A 20,614-nucleotide genomic window follows, 5' to 3' on the forward strand; every position below is an offset into this window, starting at 1 on the left:
GGATGAGGAATCACTAAGATTAGTCTTATCTCCGTGTGATGAGCCTGAACTGATGAGAGCAAAGTATCCAGCTTTTACATCCCTACATGACCTTGGTGTGAGAGAAAGGAGTCACCCAGAGCCACCAAGCTCTGATGTGCAAACTCATAGCCCTCACTGACTGGCACCAGGGTGGAGTGGATCTTCAGAGAAAGATTCCTGTATGAGATTGCTGGCCAGTTAGCAACTCTGGGTTTCTGAGATACAGAGCATGGATCAACAAGGAGCAAAGCAAAATATTAAGCATGTCATAATCCTGCACTCTGCATTTTGGGACACATTTCTGTTTTAATACATTCCCATTCTTCCTTAGCCAATGGCCTACAGAATCAACTCAGTGGTTTAGGTATCTGGCTGCAGAGCCAGAGATTGAGAATTTCATTTCCCCTGTGCCTCTTGCGAGTAGAGGTAGCCTGTGTGGACTTGGGCGAGCTGCACAGTCCCAGGATGCCCCCAGAAGAAGGCAAAGTTAAACTACTTCTGAGCATTCTCTACCTAGAAAACCCGAAAAAGGGTTACTATGTCAGATTTGACTTGATGTCTCATAGTATGGTATGGAGTCAACATGAACAATGCAAATGATACTTGCTTTTACAATATATTCAGAATATGTTCAGAAGCCAAAATTACAGTTTATGTTAGGATTGTTTGATGACTCATGAGTATTTTCACAATTAGAAGCCATTATTTTACTATGTTTTAAAAATGCTCTTTTTTCCTTATTTCAGTTATGTAAAATCTAGTTACCTTCTCAATACACGGGGGGGGGGGGGTGCTTTCCATACTTGGTAACTGACTCAAAAGCCCTACATAGACATTGTGCCTGAATAGGGTACAATCAATATGAACAATGCTGATGTGTCACTGTAGACCAAAAACAAGATCATCCACACTCTTGTATTTCCAATCATCATGGGTATGAAAGCTGAATATTAAGGAAAGCTGACTGAAAAAAAAAGATTCATGTGAAATATGGTGCAGGAGGAGAACTTTATGGATAACCTAGACTGCCAGTAAGATGAACAAGTGGGTCCTAGAACAAATCAATCTTGAACTATCACTGGATGAAAATGAGACTCTCCTACTTCAATCTTACATGATTCCCTCTTTTGATGGCCATTCCTTCGAGGTCTCCTTCATCCATGTTAACTTCCGTAACAGAGAAACCAGTCTATGTAAAAACTGCTTTTATTGAACAACTATCCAAACTTTTAACACAGACATCTCATAAGGTGGGATGAGCAATATATGTAACAATATACATAACCCAACACCATGTTTGTTTGTTTGTTTGTTTGTTTGTTTGTTTGTTTTGTTTGTTTGTTTGTCTGTTTGTATGCCGCCCATCTAGACATAGTCTACTCTGGGCAGCTCACAACATACAAGATAAAAACAATTTAAAATATACACAATTTAACATAGATAAAGACAATATGATATAAAACATACTATCGTAATTTTACAAGTTTAACAATTAATTTAAAGCAAGCAGTCTCAAGATGGCAAGAATCAAAAGAAGAGAAATAAGAAATAAGAATGACTTAATTGGCTGGAGGGAAGGCCTGCTTGAATAGCCAAGTTTTCAGCTGGCTTTTGAAAATGCCCAGCAAGGGTGCCAGCCGAATTTCGATAGGGAGGGTGTTCCACAGCCGAGGGGCCACTGCCAAGAAGGCCCGATTTCTTATTTTTTCCTTCTGGGCCTCCCTCGGTGTCAGACCCCTCAGCCGTCCCTGCTGGCTATGTCAGGTGATTCGGGTAGATCTGGGTGGGAGAAGACGGTCTGCCAGGTATTGAGGTCTCTACGAATGTGTCCCTGTCCTTTTTGGGGTGTGTGTGTCAAGGGGGATATCCCCAATCTGTTTTGGGATGTGATCGAGGTTTCACATAAATGAGGTAGGGGGGACCCATCCTATATCATTTCTTCTATAATGATTAATGTCTTCCCCTAACCAGTGGGTGAACTTGAAGTTGGGAACTTCAGCATCCCTTGGGAGAGGTGAGATGGTCCATCAATTGGGGTCTTGTCCTCCCAGTTATCCAGTTCACATCACTATCCAGCATCCATGGTATGGTGTTATGGGTTGTCATTTGTTGACTGCATGGGCCATGAATGAAGGTTTACATGCATAAATATGAACGATTAATCATGCACTTCAAACTTTCTGCTGGCCAGAATCCTGCTGGCATGTATGTATGTATGTATGCATGTATGTATGTATGTATGTATGTATGTATGTATGTATGTATGTATGTATGCATGTATTTATTTATTTATTTATTTATTTATTTATTTATTTATTTATTTATTTATTTATTTATTTATTTATTTATCCCACCAATCTAGACCAAAGTCTACTCTGGGCAGCTAACAGCACTCAAGAATAATGAATAAATAAATAAATATTCACATACGGTTTGTGTTGTTTGCTGCAGCAAATTGTACCTTGTTAATAAGTGCTAATATGTGTTTCAATTATACAGTTAGCCATGTGACCAGGCATGTAACTAGGACACCCCAGCACCTCACTAATCAGACACAATTACCTATGGCAAGTTACAGTACATATACTGTGTGCAAATACCAATAAGGTTCAGACCATAATTCTTTGTTTGTTTGTTTGTTTCTCACTTTGATTTTATCCATGGCATATCCAATGCAAACTGCAGGGTATACAGTCAGCGTAGTTGCCCCCTGACTAGGGCTATTCTTAGCACAACATCCAAATAATAGCCTTTCTTAAATAGCAGGCACACTTCAGCCATTTCCATAATGGAAATGCTTCCAGGGTACCACCTACTGGGAATGGTCTGATAAAGAAGGACTGCTTTTTTGAAAGCACCTGTGCAGATTCAGGCTGTGATTGATCTAAAATTAATGATGATTTTTAAAGAGAAATAGTAACCACTTATGGGACACAGGAGGTTAGCTATTTTTCCCACAGTTTATGCTGGATATGGCATGGATAAACACAAAGTTTAAAAAAAAGTGACTACATGATGTAAAGCAGAGAAACCCAATGTTTTCACTGGGAAATTCTCTTTTTGTTCAACTGGCACAAGGATATGTATTTTTATGGCTAGCATTGCTTTCCTCCTTTTTCAAGCATGTGTGGTTGAAAAACTTTTGTTGCTGGCGGTTTAGACATTAATGGCTGTGTGTTGCGTTATTTTGAGGGCACAGCACATTTACAGTTACACAAGCTGTATACTCACTGCTTTACATTGTAGCCAGGTGCCATTTCTTCAGTGTTGTCACATGAAAAAATAAATAACTAAAAAACTCATAATCACTTAAATAATTATTCTCACTCATAGTACCACTGAAACAAGATGGGGAATACTTGGCTCATTAATACTGTGAATGAGAAGGATCTTGGAATAGTTGTAGATCACAAACTGAATATGTGCAACAGTGCGATATGGCTACAAAAAAGGCAAATGCTATTTTGGGATGCATTAGCAGAAGTATAGTCTCATAACCCTGTGAGGTACTTGTTCCCCTCTATTCAGCACTAGTTAGGCCTCATTGAGAGTACTGTGTCCAGTTCTGGACACCACATTTTAAGAAGGATGCTGTAGCATTCTCCCTATTATTTTAAATAGTCATGCATTATTCATGTTGTAGGCTAATGTTGCTGAGAGGCGGAGCCGAGAGATATGTAAAAGAGGTGGAGTCAGAGAATGAGTCAGTCAGTCAGAGTGAGAGAGAGTGGAGAGATAGTGTCTGTGGGGTTTTTTTGGGAGATCTGAGGTGTGATTAGAGTAAAGAGTGAATAAGAACTATTATGACAAATAGAAGTTTGAGATTGATGATAATAGAAGTTACCTATGATTAATAATCAAACACCTGTAATCAATAAACAATTTTTATTTAAAAGACAGTGAAGTTTGGACCTTCATCTTCACCCTTCCATAATTAATGTTGATTTAGTGATCAACTGGTGGCAGTGGGGTAAAAAGGAGTAGTAGTTTCCCTTCGTGTGCTCTGTGTTTGGGGAGTCAGGCGGGGGCCACAAGGGGTGAACGCCACAGATGCCAACAAACTGGAGCAAGTTCAGAGAAGGGCAACAAGGATGATCAGGGGACTGGAAATGAAGCCCTGTGAATAAAGATTGAAAGGACTTGATTAGCCTTAAGAAAAGAATACTGAGGAGATATATGATATCTCAAATATTGGGGGTGGGTGGTGTGTGTGGATCATCATTATATGCAAAACATATAATAATGGGCTCAAGCTACAGGAAGCCAGATTTAGGCTGAATATCAAGAAAAATCTCTTAATTGCTGGAACAGTATGGCAATGGAACTAATTACCTTGGGAGGTAGTGAGTGCTCCAAAGTTGGAGGCATTCAAGGGAAAATTGGACAACCATCTGTCAGATCAGCTTCAATTTGGATTCCTGCACTGATTAGGAGGTTGGACCCAATGGTCTTATAAGGCCCCTTCCAACTCAATTATTATATGATTCTGTGATAACATATGGTGTCAACTCAAATAATACATTCTTCTTCAGAGACAGATGACATTAAATGGGTAGATGTCTTCAGAAAATAAGTGGAATATATGGCTGTGTGAACCATGCCACAGAATCATTATGCCGATAATTTTCTACCAAGCACTTTACAATGAAATAATTACTGACTTCTAGACCAGATTTCCAAATGCATATCTATTAAGAACTGTATACCTCAATTCCAGGTGAATTTTGAGTTAATCTCTGAGGTTGAAAAGATTTCTAGCATGACTTATGGGATCACTGAGATGGCCCCTCTCCATCTGTTCTAAGAAGTGCAGTAAATCGATGTAGTGCGTGCTTGCTAAAACTGAACAACTCCAGATGGGAGATATGCAGATTGTAAAAGGAAATGGGGAAAAAAATCAATCAGGAGTAGCTTGTCTCAGCAGACCTCATAATCCCAGTAAAGTTTATGGAATGTATCTTGAAAGCCCTGTTATACAAGTACAAGCATCGTGGGACTTAGCTTCACAGTAATCACGTGTTTTCATTTTATTTATTTCTTTCAGCTTTTACTCTTTTGATCTGCTTGACATCTGGAAACAGAAAAGAAAACAAAAGATACCAGCTTCTGTCAGATATCACCTTGTATGAAGCAATACAGCCAAGGTGTGTGAAATCCAGTCCCATTGAGATCTTTGGACAGCCCGTGCACATACTTCAAAGGATTTGAAGAAAATTAATGACATTAATGTAATTCAAGATACAATTATCAGCCTGATGCAGTGGAACACCTGCATTCTTTAAAAAAAAGATTTCCAATAGACAGCGTTCTGCAATGAGAACAAATAACTTTTCAAAGGGACAAATGACTGTAGTGTGTTAAAAGAATAATTGCAAACTGCATTTTGTTTACTTTAACTAAACCATTATCCTATGAACAATTGACAATATGGATTCCTCTGTGTAGGTTTCCATTTCAGTCTAATGCGCACCCATGTGTATAGGCATCTGACTATGCATAATTTAGACTGCAAATATATATAAAAAAAATGTTTGAGTGCTGGATAGAAGATCACATGGTTCTGGCCTGAAAGAGAAAATGACATCTAACAGGAGGGAAGCAAGCAACAATTTATTAGAATGTGTGGGTTACTTTTGTTGGAGTGTTCAGTGAGTGACCTAGATGGATATGGGTCTATGAAAGCTGCAACACCAAGGCCATTTTCCATGTTCCATTTTTGGGTGTGACTATATTGTGGGATCTGCTGTGAAGGCACACCTAGAAGTCATGTTTCTCTGGATGAATTCACTTCAGCCAACATGCAGGAGTCAGCAAAGAGAGAGAGAGAGAGGAGAAGAGTGGCAACCAGGTTTGTTTGCAGCTTGTTAAGGTAGCTCTGCTATGGCCATTCAGATTTGCAGGAGTCACAGTTACAGCAGAACTATCAAGTTTCAAGGAAGTGCTGATTAGCAATTTCTTCCTCACCATTTTCTGACTTCTCACTGCTCTTTCTCTGCTTTGGTCTACCAAGTGCTCTAGCAAAATGGTACCAATTTTCAAAGAAAGGAAAGGGAGGAAGGAAGACTGGATGGGGGGGGGGGGCGGAATGCAAAGCAATAGAATGGCTACAAACCTCTCCACATCAGCACAAGCAATAAAACTGCCTGAACCAATATGAATACATTCACTGAAAGGTGTAGAAGCCCAGCAATGGAGGAGAAAAATTAAAATGGGAGGAAAGACTTCAGATTGATGTGCATTCTTGTGCACATTGTGTAACATATTTTACCGTGTATATAACCCCCCAATGTATAAAATGTCCCCGTAATTTTGACCCTTGATGGAAGCAAAGGAGAAGTTAATGGGCAACTGCTCCTCCACCTCCGTCTCCCGCTGTTGCTGCCTCTGCTGCCCGCCCAGTTACCTCCTCCGGTGTGACAGCTGGGGCTCACCTCCAGCTCACATCACTGCCTTGTCCCCTGCCCTAAGGAGATTGTGGGAGGAGGTGATCTGGCAGCAGCAGCAGGAAGAGGCACCCAAGCATGTGCAAGTGCTTGTTTGCCTTTGCCTCTGCCTCTGCCTCCTCCTGCTTCCACCACCGGAGGGGAGGGGACATGAGCTGAGCCTGTCAGTCCCACTGGAGGGTGCGGAAGGCAGCAGCAAGAGGCTCCCGAGCACGTGTGAATGCTCCTTCGCCTCCACCTCCTGCTGCTGCTGCCTCGGGGCCACCACAGGGGACAAGCCGTGAGCTCTGGAAGAGGCAATTGGGTAGCGGAGGTGGCAGCAAGAGGCACCTGAGCGGTGCGTGACTGCTTCCTTTTGTGTATAAAACGACACTCAATTTTTCCTCTAATTCTTTTAGGAAAAAGTGTTGTTTCATACATGGAAAAATACAGTAATCAATGGAAAATAATGGAAAAGCTATATATACTGGGCCATGAAGCATGCCTTAAGAACAGGTTGGGGACGTAATTTAGGCTTAGGGGCCATGGCCACTCTTGAATGGAAAGGAAAAATGGGCATACTATGGCCAGAGCTATTGGGGCTGGCCCTCTCAAGTTTTGAGCATGCACCCCCTGACATAATGGTAGTTCATTTGGGCGGTAATGATTTGACAATAAGAAAGAGCAAGTCGTTGATTTTGCAAATTATCCATGACCAGCGGACATTGAAGGATACGTAGGTTTCTTTTAATTAAGTTAATATGGTCCAACATAATTCCAAGGCTGGTCTGGAGAGCTGACTGTGATCTTAGTTGGATAGATCGCTCCAGGTGTGTAGTAAATTGGGAGATCGGCTGTGCAATGAGGTTAGGACTCGGTTCATGGATTCAACATCCAGACATAACCATTCATCGGCCTGAATTGTTCAGGAGTGATGGGATTTATATGTCTGAGTTGGGGACTGACATTTTTAAGGACCTGCAAGGGGGCCTCCAAGCTGAAGTTTTCGGCTTGGGTGGCAGGCGTGGGACATAGCCTCATGCCATGGTGCATAGTACGATAAAAAAGCTTGGATGAGTTCAGGATTGACACATGGTGCCAAAGATTTGGCCATCTCTCTGTCAGGTTGTGACAATTGGCTATCAGATGAGAAGTGCTTTTACATGGTACGATCTCCAAGCCAACTGCCTGCTTAGGGTCACGAAGCTTGGTGGGAGGTACCAGTTCACAGAGCACCTAAAGGAGGACAGCACGTTTCAGAAACAGGAGCTCGCCCTGCTATAGGAAATGTCCAGAGATCTAGGATTATCCAGACATTGAAGAATATCACACTACAGTAGGCCCCGTTGTATTTTGGGGGATATAGCTTTAAATAGTTAATAAAGTTGTGGCCCAAGTTTTAAACCCAACACCTGTGTCTTGTCTCAATATTTCCGGGCTGAGTGGGCAATGCAACATCTCAGTTCCACAAATAGTGAGATTCAGGGGTCAGGATGGATGATGCACACCAGAATGGATCATATCACAACAGGTTAGAATATGCTGTCCCCAAGAAAGATGAACCAAGAGTTGAAGATTCCCTTCAAATGTTCTGAATCAATGGAATTTACAGAGGAGTTGACTTGCCAAATACCTACTGATACAAAGGGCCTAATCTGTGATTTACTTCTAGATTACAGTCACAGAGAAACACATAAGCAAGAAAGCAAAACCCTGTCCTGGCATTCAAAAAGGCATGCAGGACGGCCGTTCTAGCTGTTGCTGTCTCTTTGGGAAGAAGGAGGGTCTGAAGAGGAGACACTCTGATACATGTAGAACCTCTCCTCATGATCAGGAACCCTATTTTCATAGGATGCCAAATCATGTAGGATGACTCCATGTGTAGCAGAAAACTTTCTTTTCAGGTGCTATATCTCATGGAGACAGTAACAAGCATGGCAGAGGTAGAATTATCTTCCTGCTCATACTTTCAAATTACCACTCCCTTCTTTTTTAATTCCGGCATACAGCTTGAATCAAGCTAAACTTTAAAAATGGCAAAAGAGATATATTGCTTCAGTCATACTGGAAAGTAGAGTAGTTTTGGAAAACAAGGAGGTTGAAATGAACCTCAAGAAAATTGGCATTAGGAGAAGCCATACTGTGAAAAAGAACAGACCAGTAAAAACTGTCGGCGGCAGCAACAAAATCTTACGTGGAATATTTTTGGGCAAGATCAGTCACTGTGTGTTATATACATATATATGCCACCAGATAGATAGATAGATAGATAGATAGATAGATAGATAGATAGATAGATAGATAGATAGATAGATAGATAGATAGATAGATAGATAGATAGATAGATAGATAGATAGATAGATAGATAGATAGATAGATAGATAGATAGATAGAAGAATGAAGTGAAAGCAATTGTCATATTGGTCACTTTGATCCATGGATGGGATTTCTTATCTTAATAGCTAAATATACTGCTACACTTTTTTAAACCATTGGGGGAACCAAGGAAACAGAGCAATACCACTAGAAAACATCATGTCTTTTTGTTGAGATGGGTTATATTCTAAAGTTTCTTTATTTCTCCAATAACATAAATACTGTAATTTTATACTCCATCCATGGTAATGTTACCATTTGACTCATTATGGTGCTTTCAATATCAACTTTCATATAACTGTTAAAAATCAGTTTGGCAGAGATCTTGAGTTTCAGCAATATTCTTGTATCATGAATTCCATTAACAGGGAACCAAAGAGATCAATTTCAGATGAGCATGTGCATTATCTTTTCTCTCTCTCCAGATTAAACTCTCTCAGATAAGGAAGTCTGGACTATCTCTTTATCTCCCCACACTCTTGGTCTGGATTATGGAGAGCTCATCTTTATATTGACCAAAGCAAGTAGTAGCTTAGCAATAACATCTGTGATGGATAATGCTCATTAGGGTGATGTGGAAGTTGAAGCAGACAGTGGATACTCCAGATCAGATGAAGAATACAAGAAAGGGAATGGCTATGAACCAAACTGAAAAAGGAAGAATTAAAGGAGGGCAGCGGCTGAATTGATGGAGGAAGAAGAGTTAATCAGCTTTCCAGCCCCAGAGGATGCACAAGAAGATACTGTTCTCTCATGAAAACACAGGAGAGACTGCTTATGTAGAGTACTTCCAAGAGGGGTACATAAAATTTCCATTATTTGGCATTTTTTTTTGAAAATCATGTCCTTTATATCCAATTTATGAAGAAATTTGTGGATTTTCATAAGTCTTTTCCAAACAATACACCAAAAACCAATCAGCCAGCCAACCAACCAACCTTAGCAATTGTACCGCCTAAATGCAACAGGTATTACTATGCTTTCCATCTATGTATTAAAAATGAAGATATAACAACCCTAATTTATCATCAAACATTTACATCCACATTTTAAAGAGTTAAGCATCCAAATTTTAACTCTTTAAAATGTGGATGTAAATGTTTGATGATAAATTAGGGTTGTTAAATTGGTCAGTTTTTTCTCTTAACATCTGTTTAAAAATAAACAAAATATCAAGTTCTTCCCATCCTATGTATGATGAAATGTTTGAATTTGGATATATACTTTTTTAAAAAAATGAGACAAAAATGAGATTTCCCCCCCTGTTTACTTGATTTGCAGATTAGAGATGATTAGAGATGGGGACATCTCACCATTTTGGTGAGTCGTCCCTCTTTGTGAGTCATCAAAAGTTGACGACTCATGAAGCACAAAGTTGCCCCCATGAAGCAGTGAATAAAAAGTTGCCCCTCCACCTGCCGACACCCCTTCCTATTAAAAAACACAATCATTCTGCCTACTATCATCTGATTGGCAACCAATAGGCAGCCACCCACCCCCACAGCCACCCACCCCACAGTCTACCCCTGCACCCCCTTCCTCTCCCTACCTTAGCCTGGATTCCAGGCTGCCCTTGGCAAAGATGGCAGCTGCAGCTTCCCTACCCTAAATGAAGCCACAGGTGCCATCTTTGAAAGGGGCAGGCAGTCTCCCTTTTTATATGCTGTGGCTGGGAGGCCCGATGAAGACCTCGGCAGTGGTGATTAAGGTAAGTGGGTGTCAGTGGGGGTGGGGTGGGGGCCAAGGTAGGGAGAGGAAGGGGTGGGGGTAGGCTGTAGAGGGGGTGGCTGCCTATCGGCCGCCAATCAGTTGATCAGCGGCCGGTAGTCAGAATGTGTGTGTGGGTTTTTTGTAATAAAAAGGATGAATAAAAACTGGTATATGTTTGTTCCTTTGTATTTGTGGGGGTCTGTGGAACTGATGAATATGAAGGGACAAATATTTAATGAATCAGCTATTTTTGTCGAAAAAGTTCATCAGTTTTTATATCTGTCCCCACCTCTAGAGATGGTATTTACACATCAATCTGCAATTCAAGATAATTGTACTTAAAACTTCATACCACCTTGGTCAAGTGGATTCCTGAGGTCTAGTGGAGATGGACTGGTACAGCTCAGTCAGAGCACTGTGTGGTGACTTCAAACAAGCCAATATCTAAAAATACAAATGTGAATACAGTGGTGTGTCAACTTACAAACATCCCACCTTACAACCATTTCAAGTTACGACCAGCTCCAGCTGCAAAATTTTGCTTCAACTTGCAACCAGAGCTTCCAGTTCTGAACACAAAAAGGCAGAGGAGAAAGGAGGGAAATTCAAATTGCTAACTGTTGGTGGCAAAGAGGCTGCTTCTTTGTAGCTCTGTCGCCCAGCAGTTAGAGTGTGCCATCGGAGGAGGCTTGGGACTGCCTGGCTTCTGCCCAAGGGCCTTCGGGGCTTGCTCCATGGTTTATTGTTGGTTTTGTTTTGTTTTTTTAAGCCCCAGCACCTTCAGGGCTTGCTCCCTGGTTTATTTTTCATTTTTTTAAAGACCCAGCACCTTCAGGGCTTGCTCCCTGGTTTATTTTTCATTGTTTTTTTAAAGCCCCAACGCCTTCAGGGCTTGCTCCAGTGTTTCTTTTTCTTTCTTTCTTTCTTTCTTTCTTTCTTTCTTAAAAAAAGCCCCAGTGCCTTCAGGGCCTGCTCCGTGGTTTATTTTTGGTTTTTGGGTTTTTTTAAGCCCAAGGGCCTTTGGGGCTTGCTCCGTGGTTTATTGTTGGTTTTGTTTTGTTTTAAGCCCCAGCACCTTCAGGGCTTGCTCCCTGGTTTATTTTTTATTGTTGTTATTTTAAGCCCCAGCGCCTTCAGGGCTTGCTTCCTTTTTTGTTTTTTTGTTTTTTGTTTGTTTGTTTGTTTGTTTTGGTTTGTTAGCCCCAGCTATGGGAGTTGCAGTGTTTTATTTTTATGGGGCTTGCAGTGTTTTATTTTGGGGGGGGGGTATTTTTTTCTTCTGGAATGTATTAATCGCGTTCCAATGCATTTCAGTAGGAAATGGTGCTTTGACTTACGACCATTTCGAGTTATGTCCATCTTCTGGAACGGATTATGAGTCAAGGCACCACTGTATCCACAACTACTAAATGAAATACATTCAAACACAAGCCCCTCTGTCCAAAATTCAAGAGTGAGCAAGGAAAAAAAAATTATGCCCATGGCTAATAGTGGCCTGATTGATGATGTCACGATGACAAATGGGCCCTAATTTTAAATTCTGCCTGCAAAGCAATTAGTAATGTCATTGAAAGCATTACCAGCTCTTTCTTCGACTTCATTCCCAAGCTGTGCTCATTGCTCATCTTCCCGCCATCCCTTTTATCTCTTCAGTCAGTCATGGACTCTTGAACCTCAGTAGAACGTGTCCTTAGCAGCTACCCAGGGGAGCAGGAAAAACTGCTAGCCATGCAGAGACGGCCTTTTACTAAAGGTCAAGCAAACTTTTATTGGAAATTGCACCAGAATATTTTTATGAAGTAATTTAAAAGACCCGACCAGTGGTAAAAGAGCTTCCAGTATATTTTTCTTCTGAAATGGTTTTTCAATGTTGCACTTCAAAAATCATGAAATGAATGAGCTGTCACCCAGGCAGCCTGTCAAAGTGATAGACCACCGAGTAATGAATTGGGGGAGGCAACATGTCTCTAAGGTGCCCTGCCTCCCTTCAGCATAAGGGGACACAGCTTCAGAAGGAAGTGCATTCTTACACAGATGTCTCTAAACTCAGGGCATGACTTTCAAAACGGGAAGACTGAGAAAGACCTTGGGAACAACCAGTTATAGATGGCTAGTAAACTATAATTAATGCCTTTATTGAACATCAAAGATTTACCTGGATTACATAACAATTGTAAGTTAATAAATAAGAATGCGACTCCTTTGTGGCAAAATTGTAATTTCTAGTTACTTTTCAAGTTATGGGGATGTAGCCTCACTATATGGTGGAAAAATAATATTGCATGATTCATACACTGCCTCATGCTGCTGCATATTGCTTTGTTATTTATACTGAGGAAATGTTGAGGTGGGCAGGAGAGTATTCTTGGTACCCTCAGCCAACAGCTTGCAGTTGATTTTTTTAATGTATAAAATGGTAACCACTTGAGAAGCAAGGAAGTGTTGCTTTAGAAACTAGTAACTATCAAATTAAGAAACAGTGTGATGTAGTGGATAGATTGATGGATTATGGATTAGGATTCAGGATATCTTGGTTCAAATCTCACTCAGCCATAGAAACTCACTTGGGGTTGGGACTGGTCAAATCATTCTCTAAAATCTAACAGATTTTGAAAACTTTACTAGGGTTGCTGTAAGTCAACAAATTATAAAGTTAACATGCCACTTTTTTGCATGGACCCCTCATTTTCCTTACCCAAATTCAGCCCCCCTCTGTGGAAAATACGGCATTTTTGGCCCAGTGCTCCCCCACCTCTACCTTGCAGGCAAGATAATACCCATCTTATTCTAACTCCTTTGTGTGAGCTGGGGAGAGGCACTTTTGTTACCATGGTGATTCCTTTTGTGATTCTCAAACAAAATTAAGTCTGAAACCTGGGCTGGCCCTTTGCCTTGTTCCTACAGTATCACCGATGGCAATTTTATGTAACTTGATAAATTTCTTGTTGGTTTATAAAAGGTGGGGAAGAAAAATGATCCATCAACTTCTTTCTGTCATCAAGGATTACCTTTCAGTTGTGATAATGAAATATTATATAAATAATATTTCATCACATTGCAGCTCATCAAACTACTAAGAGTGTGCCTTAAAGAAGTAGTTCTAATAAAAGTGGAAGACTTGCTCAAAACAAACAAAAAAAGAAAAACAGATGTCCTTGATACAAGACGAGTAAGACTTGTGCTGCTGCTTCACAATGTAGACTTGAATTGTAGAATATTACCTCAGGGTAATGTATATATTTCAGCTGAACCTACCTTCAGAATGTTAATTCAAATGACCTCTCAGAACTTTTATTGCACCTTCGCCATGAAGCAAAGTAAAGGAAAACTTCAATCAAATACCAATATTCAACTGATTTCTGTTTCTGAAGTAAAATTAGCTGTTCAGGTGGGACACTACTCTGTATTATGGATGCAGTGAATGTTTTATCAGCAACACCATTAGAAAATAATTTCTCTCTCTCTCTCTCTCTTTTTCTTTTTTTTTTAATGAGGTGTTTCCTTATGTTGTAAAAAAAAAGGTTTGCATGGAAAACTTTACATTTTGCAACAAACACAGAACTGCTGGATAGCTTAGTGCAGGGGTCAGGGAACTTTTTTTACTTTTACCCCCCCCCCAAATTTATATACGCTGACATTACCCCCTTGATTTGAAAGGAAGGAAATCATACATTATTTGAATTCAAAATATTATTGAATCTACACAGGCTGTGTACCGTTGCCCATCCAGTCCCGGAATAAAGATGCGAGACAGTGATATGGATTAAATATGGGCCACATTTTACTAAATCTGATCCAATTGTATATCACCAACATCATCAAAGGAGGGGGGATGCTGTAGTGCAGAAACAGGTAAAGGCAGGGTATCAAAATACTCCTTAATCAGTGAATGGGCGAGTCTCCGACCCCAGGTTCCAGCGGTCTTAGAGACAGCAAGAACCCGGTTAGCCACTAATAAACACCCCAGACCTCAAGACATCTTTAATTGATGACTGTTGGTCGGGAAGTGGCCCAGCACATCTTCCCCATACTGGCCATGTAATCGCACGATCCGCAGAGCCAGGAGTTGGATATACTGTGGGACACACCGAGACTACCTGTTTTTCTGTACTAGCCTCCACAGCATAGGGACTAGCCAAGCTATGTCCCATGCCCGCCACAGAGCAGCTTGAGCTCAACAAGCAGGCCCCCTTTGATGCCCTCTAAAAGGACATCCAAACCTTCATTCAAAGGGTGGACACCGTCACTGCGAAAAATTCTGGTTTGTTCAATTGTATCCTATGGTGACTAATCACCGATCTGAGGCCGCCGCTGCAGACACCTCTGTAAACTTTTCTGTTGACACCGTGCTGGCCTGTGATAACATTGCCAAAATTCCGGGCGCCTCATCAGGCCAACTACAGAACAATCGTGGACCACATGATCGGCATCACAGGATACCGAGGCCACTGCCGCAGACACCTCTATCACCATCTGTTAACACCTCACAGGCCTTGTTAACATTGCCAATATTCCGGGCGCCCCACCAGGCTAACCACAGAATGATCATGAGCCACATGATCTGCATCTCAGGATACATGGCATTCAACCACTTAAGGCCTTGTTGAATGTCCAGGATCAATACCTTACCTGATGAGCAATACAAACCATTGTCTCCAATTCACCTGATGAGCCATACAAACCATTGAAACCAATTCACCAGATGTGAATTACCATCACATCTGGTGGGAACAGGTCAAATGCCATCATCCTGCTGAGTTAGATCTACTGTATGCCATGAAGCCCCATCCAGGCAATGCTTGCATGAGCCCTAAGCCCTAGATCACTCCCACATGCAGATGAGGCAGCATAACGCTCTGCCCAATAACAAAACTATATCCAACTGTCATTATGTTCTTCTGATCTTTGCACCCTAATAACCTGCTACAACAGAAATTGCCCCTGCCTATACATTAGGTAGGGTTCTGAGGTACCTCCAGTAACTGAGATACCTCTGATAACTAAAAGAAGAGCACCAGCCTAGCTATTTGGTTTGGTCTGTGCTATAACCTAGGGCTGCTGCTGTAGATGCAGCTCTGGTCCAAAAAGAATGGGTACCAAATCTCATACACTTAACACCTACCCTATCCAACACTAGCTCTGTCAATTTTCAGAGCTGATGTATTAGTCAAAGGTGACTTGTCAGTGTGTTGGAAAATTCCTGGCCTCTAAGCTCGATAAATGCTTACCTGGCCTCAACGGGCATGTGCGCCCAATACCGTGCTGCCCCAAGACCAACTGCTTCCGCTTCTCTGTTTGATCCGCCTCATATCGTCTAATAGAGATTTCTCGACAACCAACCTGGACTCTAACGTCCTGTCCCTGTAAGGCCAATCAAGAGGTGTCTGCCCTCCCGCCACTAAATCACAGTCCTGAGGGCACCAAAACAATGCTATTAAGGCAGCTGCCTTAAACAATGCCATCTCATGCTGCTCCCAACAAAACTAGCATATTGCTCATGTATGCGCTCTAAAGGAGATGAACAGGTGTTCTAGTATCAAATACTCTTAACCTCTCCTTAGACCGCCCCATTAACATTTCTTTATCCTTTAGACCCCTGAAAAATCCCTACAAGCATTTATCTTTGCGTGAAAAGCCAGTGCTGACAGCCTACCCTGAATAGTGCCTGGCACTAACTCATTCCTATGAAGGAATATTATAAACTATTGCCAATGTTCCACTGGAGCTGGCCAAACTTGATCCAGTTCCAGCAACCTATTGCTCTGTAATCCTCTTCACACACTCTGCCAGACCCCCGGAGGAAGAAATTCTGGCAGTTCCCTAACATCTAGGGCTAACTCCCTGAATCACTCGATCTGTTGTCTGAGAGAGAATCAGCTATCCTGTTATCTAAGCCAGGGACATGACATGCCAGGCATGCACCATTATATTAAATCGCAATGCCCGTAAAGTAAAGGCTGTAATAAATTGATGACCCACTCTGAATATGACCAGATGTTGTATATGATGTAGACAGACCATTGAATTTAACAGTTCTTCCACCCAGAGCCATAAGGCCCATCTGAGTTCACCCAGAAATCTGCTCTCAGTCCAATTGTAGCTCTAAAAGGAAACCCTGTTCAAATTCTCAAGGAATTGTTTAAAGACAAGGAGATCTTCTTGTTACTCAGTTCCTCTACATTGGCATCGCATAGACGTCAGGAATGCATGGCCCAGTGCTACCCCTCTGCACGCAAAGCTTAAATGTCCCCCTATCTTCTGTAAATCTGTAATAATACAGTCTAATTTTCACATTTAATTTTAATTTAATACAGTGCATTACAGTCTACTTTTCACATTTTGAATCCACACTGCAAGACCCGTCAGGGCACAGAAACATAACCCCCACCTAACCCTACCCTCCACCAAGCTGCAAAAAATCTTTACAGTACAGTACAGTAAATTGTACTCACCCAGAACAGGCAGTCGCCCTGCTTAAAAATGAAAAATCCAAAAATTAAAAAATTAAAAAAGCAAAAAAATACAGTACGTACAGTATAGGCAGTGTACCGTACCAGGCAATACTGTACCAGGCAACCAGACTGTCTCCCTATCCACTCACTTAACTGCTGGACAAGTGAGGTAGCACACAAGCAGCTTCTTCGCTGGCCAACAGTCAACTGAAAGCAATTCAAATTTCCCGCTTTCCCCACCTCCCCGCAATTTTTTTCCAGTTTGCAAGTCGAGGCTCCGTTCACAAGTCCAAGCAACTTTTAGCAAACGGAGCTGTTCGTAACTTGAATAATTTGTATGTAGGGACGTTCGCAAGTTGAGGTACCACTGTAGAAGGGGAAGATATGGAGGCAGTTACAGATTTTACTTTCTTGGGCTCAATGATCACTGCAGATGGTGACAGCAGCCACGAAATTGAAAGATGCCTGCTTCTTGGGAGGAAAGCGATGACAAACCTAGACAGCATCTTAAAAAGCCACCCTTTTTCCCACCTTAATTCAAGCCTTCTGTTTTGCTTGCCTGTTCCTTTTTTCATAGTTTGAGTCAGTCTCTCTCTCTCTCCCTCTCTCTCTCACACAGACACACACACAGACAAACCCTTCCTTCCTCTATTTTCAACAATTAGTCACTTCAGTTCAGTATATCCATTTCCTCTCATTAAATAAGCTCAATTAAGCCACCCTTTTTCCCGCCTTAATTCAAGCCTTCTGTTTTGCTTGCCTGTTCCTTTTTTCATAGTTTTGAGTCAGTCTCTCTCTCTCTCATACACACACACACATCCATCCTCCCTCCATCCATTTTCTACATACATTTAAACAAGCGTGATGAAGCCATCAGTCTCTCGCACCTTCCTTCCCTCATTAACTGGAGCCTTTCCCTCCTCCTGGTTGCTCGCATTCATCTCCAGTGGAAGCAGTCTTTCACAAGCCCTGGATTGATTGACTGCCTGGGGCTATTCTACAGCTGTGATCTATCAAGCAGGCTTATCTACAATCTCTGAAAGAACAGATGTACAAGTGCCCTGCCACAACCAAGGAAGTAACAGGAAGAGGTGGCTTACAATTTGAGGTTTGGCTGCAGGGGGTAGGGGTGGGGGATGGGGGGTAGTGCTCTGCTCATTACCCCCAGGATTTTCACTTTTACCTCATTTGGGGTAATTTACCCCTGTTTTCCAACCACTGGCTTAGTGGGTTAGATCTCTGGCTGCAAAGTCAGAGGTTGGGAGTTCAATTTCCCACTATGCCTGCTTGACAAGGGCTGGACTGGATGGTCCAGAGGGTTCCTTCTGACTCTGCAGTTTAAAGATTACTATTATTGTGTTTTGTACACTTTTTGAGCAAAACCTATTTCTGTGGGTTCCTCCCCAAAAGAATGTCCAATATCAAAAAAAAACAAAGGAAAAAACCCAAAAGCCCCCACCCCCTGCAAAAAAACCTGTTGTCTTGTACAGGATCGAGGGATTTTTTTAAAAAAAATCTCTTCTCCCTCTTTTGCCCAATATATTACTTTGGGTTCCAGTCTGAGAAGAAAGGCAGATGCACAGACTTGCGCACAAACATTATTTACCCAATAGATGCCTTCCTCTCTATAGGAATTCTTAGCCCATCTTCATGAAGGATAAACACTTCTTGTCCCTCTTGACCAAGGCACTTTAATAGCCATACTAAAGATATGGAGTGTTGAGGACTTTTCCAGTATATTCACCCAACACTTTCCATAGCAATCAATAAATGTGATACAAGTGTTGTAGCTCTTAATTAAGTTGCTCTCTGTAACACTGAGTAAAATCTATAAAGGTTTCAGGCTAATTATATGACCAGTAATTTGTGATGAAATATTACATATTTATGGCCAATATATATTTAGGTACTGACACATCACCTCATATGATAAATGTCTGCTCTAAACGTGCCTTAGATTTTACATAATGAAATTGATTAACTAGAAATATCCTGTTGAGCCTTGCTGCTGCTAAATATCAACTGAGCATCAATTTACTTTGTGCATCTCGTACAGGAAAATGTGCATTGTTTCATTCTTGATCCATGTTTGCTCTCCAAAGCTCCCTTTGCCACAGATCTTCAACTTTAGGCCGGTTATTATTGAGCATACAAAATGAATTTCATCAGCTGCCTTCTAAGAACATCACACGACATAATCATTGCAGTATGTTTCAGTTTGCTAAATGAAGAGACAGTCCTTAATTCCATTTGTTCAAAATCAAGAGATACACCATCAGACTAGATCTCAACTAATATTGCTCTGGACAGTATTTGCCCACTGACTATCTGTACATTGGTCACATATATTGGACAAGAAAGGAGGAACCAAATTTACATTTTCTATAGCATATATGTGCTAAATAAAGACTGAATGGCAGTCTCCTCTAGTTCATTGTGAATTCTTTTTTAAAACCCCTCTTCTGGTTTATGAATGTGGGATATTGTGTTTGTGTCTCCACAATTCAAAAAGTCAGGAAATGGCTTGATATTGCTGCATAATATCATGCCCTTGTTGTCAGCAGGAAAAAGGGTAAAAAGCTTTACATAGCAAAGGGCAGCCTAAATGTTGATAACACCAATGGCAGAAGTCAAAATAGTCTACAGGAGACCTTCTTCTGCTTACTACTAGAGATGGGGATGAATAAAAAAACTCCATGATATTTATTTAAAACTGCTGATTCATTTTATTCATTTCTTAATATTCATAATTCCAGAGACCCTGATGAATATGAAGGCATGAATATTTCTTCATTTTTATTCATTCCCCATAGGCATAGAGGGAAGGCTAGATTTCTCTCTCTGCCTACGGTTTGTCATTTCACAGGTGGGAAATATCTGGTTCATAGTTTGCCAATCTTGACAAATCATGAACCAGGACAAACCACTATTTTGGCGGTTAGTTCCCATCTGTATTCACTACCATTCACAAAGTGACACATGGGAAAATCCCAGAAGCTGACTCCTTTTTTTCATCAGTTAACCACTCCTCACTTGTCAGAGTGATTTTTCAACAAGTGTGAATGGTAGTGAGCAGATCCAAGGTCCAGGTTCAAAGTTATAATTTTTTGTTTGGGGCATACCTATTTTTTGACTTGGCTTATGGAATACTGAATTCTGCTGTTGCACAGTATATTGGTGCACCAATAATGTACAAAATGTGTAAAATGAAGCTGTTCCAGTCTTTAAAATAAATTGAGAAGATCAGTCACACAGGAGCTCTGCCAGAACTTTGAGATGCCAACATATACATATACAAGGAGCCTAATACATAAATATCATGATTCAGCATATAAAAGTACAAATACTTATCTTGAATTAATTCCTCTTCTCTCTCTCTCTTTTGCAATACCTAAGGGAAAGCTTTCAGTTACTCTCATAATCCCAGTGAATTGAACTATTTATGGACAGTTCCACAAGCCAGAGGCTTATTCCATTCTGATGTTTCAAAATATAAATAAAAGGAATTATCTTACTTACTAGTGACCTAAGAAGAAGAAAAAGGTGACCTTAAAATGCCAACTCCATCGATATCTATTTGGGAAGCTGTTTGAATTGTAACTATACTTATTTACTTTCCAAGTTCTAAATATT

The 20,614-nt window shown here is 41.0% G+C and overlaps 1 long non-coding RNA gene across 1 annotated transcript in view; it reads right to left on the reverse strand.

Annotated features, from left to right (window-relative positions):
• Positions 1–3,892: 3,892 nt before the first annotated feature.
• LOC140707739 (uncharacterized) overlaps positions 3,893–20,614 on the reverse strand; it is a 34,717-nt gene continuing 17,995 nt past the window's right edge. Inside the window, exon 3 of the long non-coding RNA XR_013545709.1 lies at positions 3,893–4,138. This is a non-coding gene — a long non-coding RNA (uncharacterized LOC140707739). The remainder of the gene's footprint in view (positions 4,139–20,614) is intronic.

The sequence above is a fragment of the Pogona vitticeps genome, chromosome 5 (genome assembly GCF_051106095.1).
Source record: "Pogona vitticeps strain Pit_001003342236 chromosome 5, PviZW2.1, whole genome shotgun sequence".
Classification (NCBI taxonomy): domain Eukaryota; kingdom Metazoa; phylum Chordata; class Lepidosauria; order Squamata; family Agamidae; genus Pogona; species Pogona vitticeps.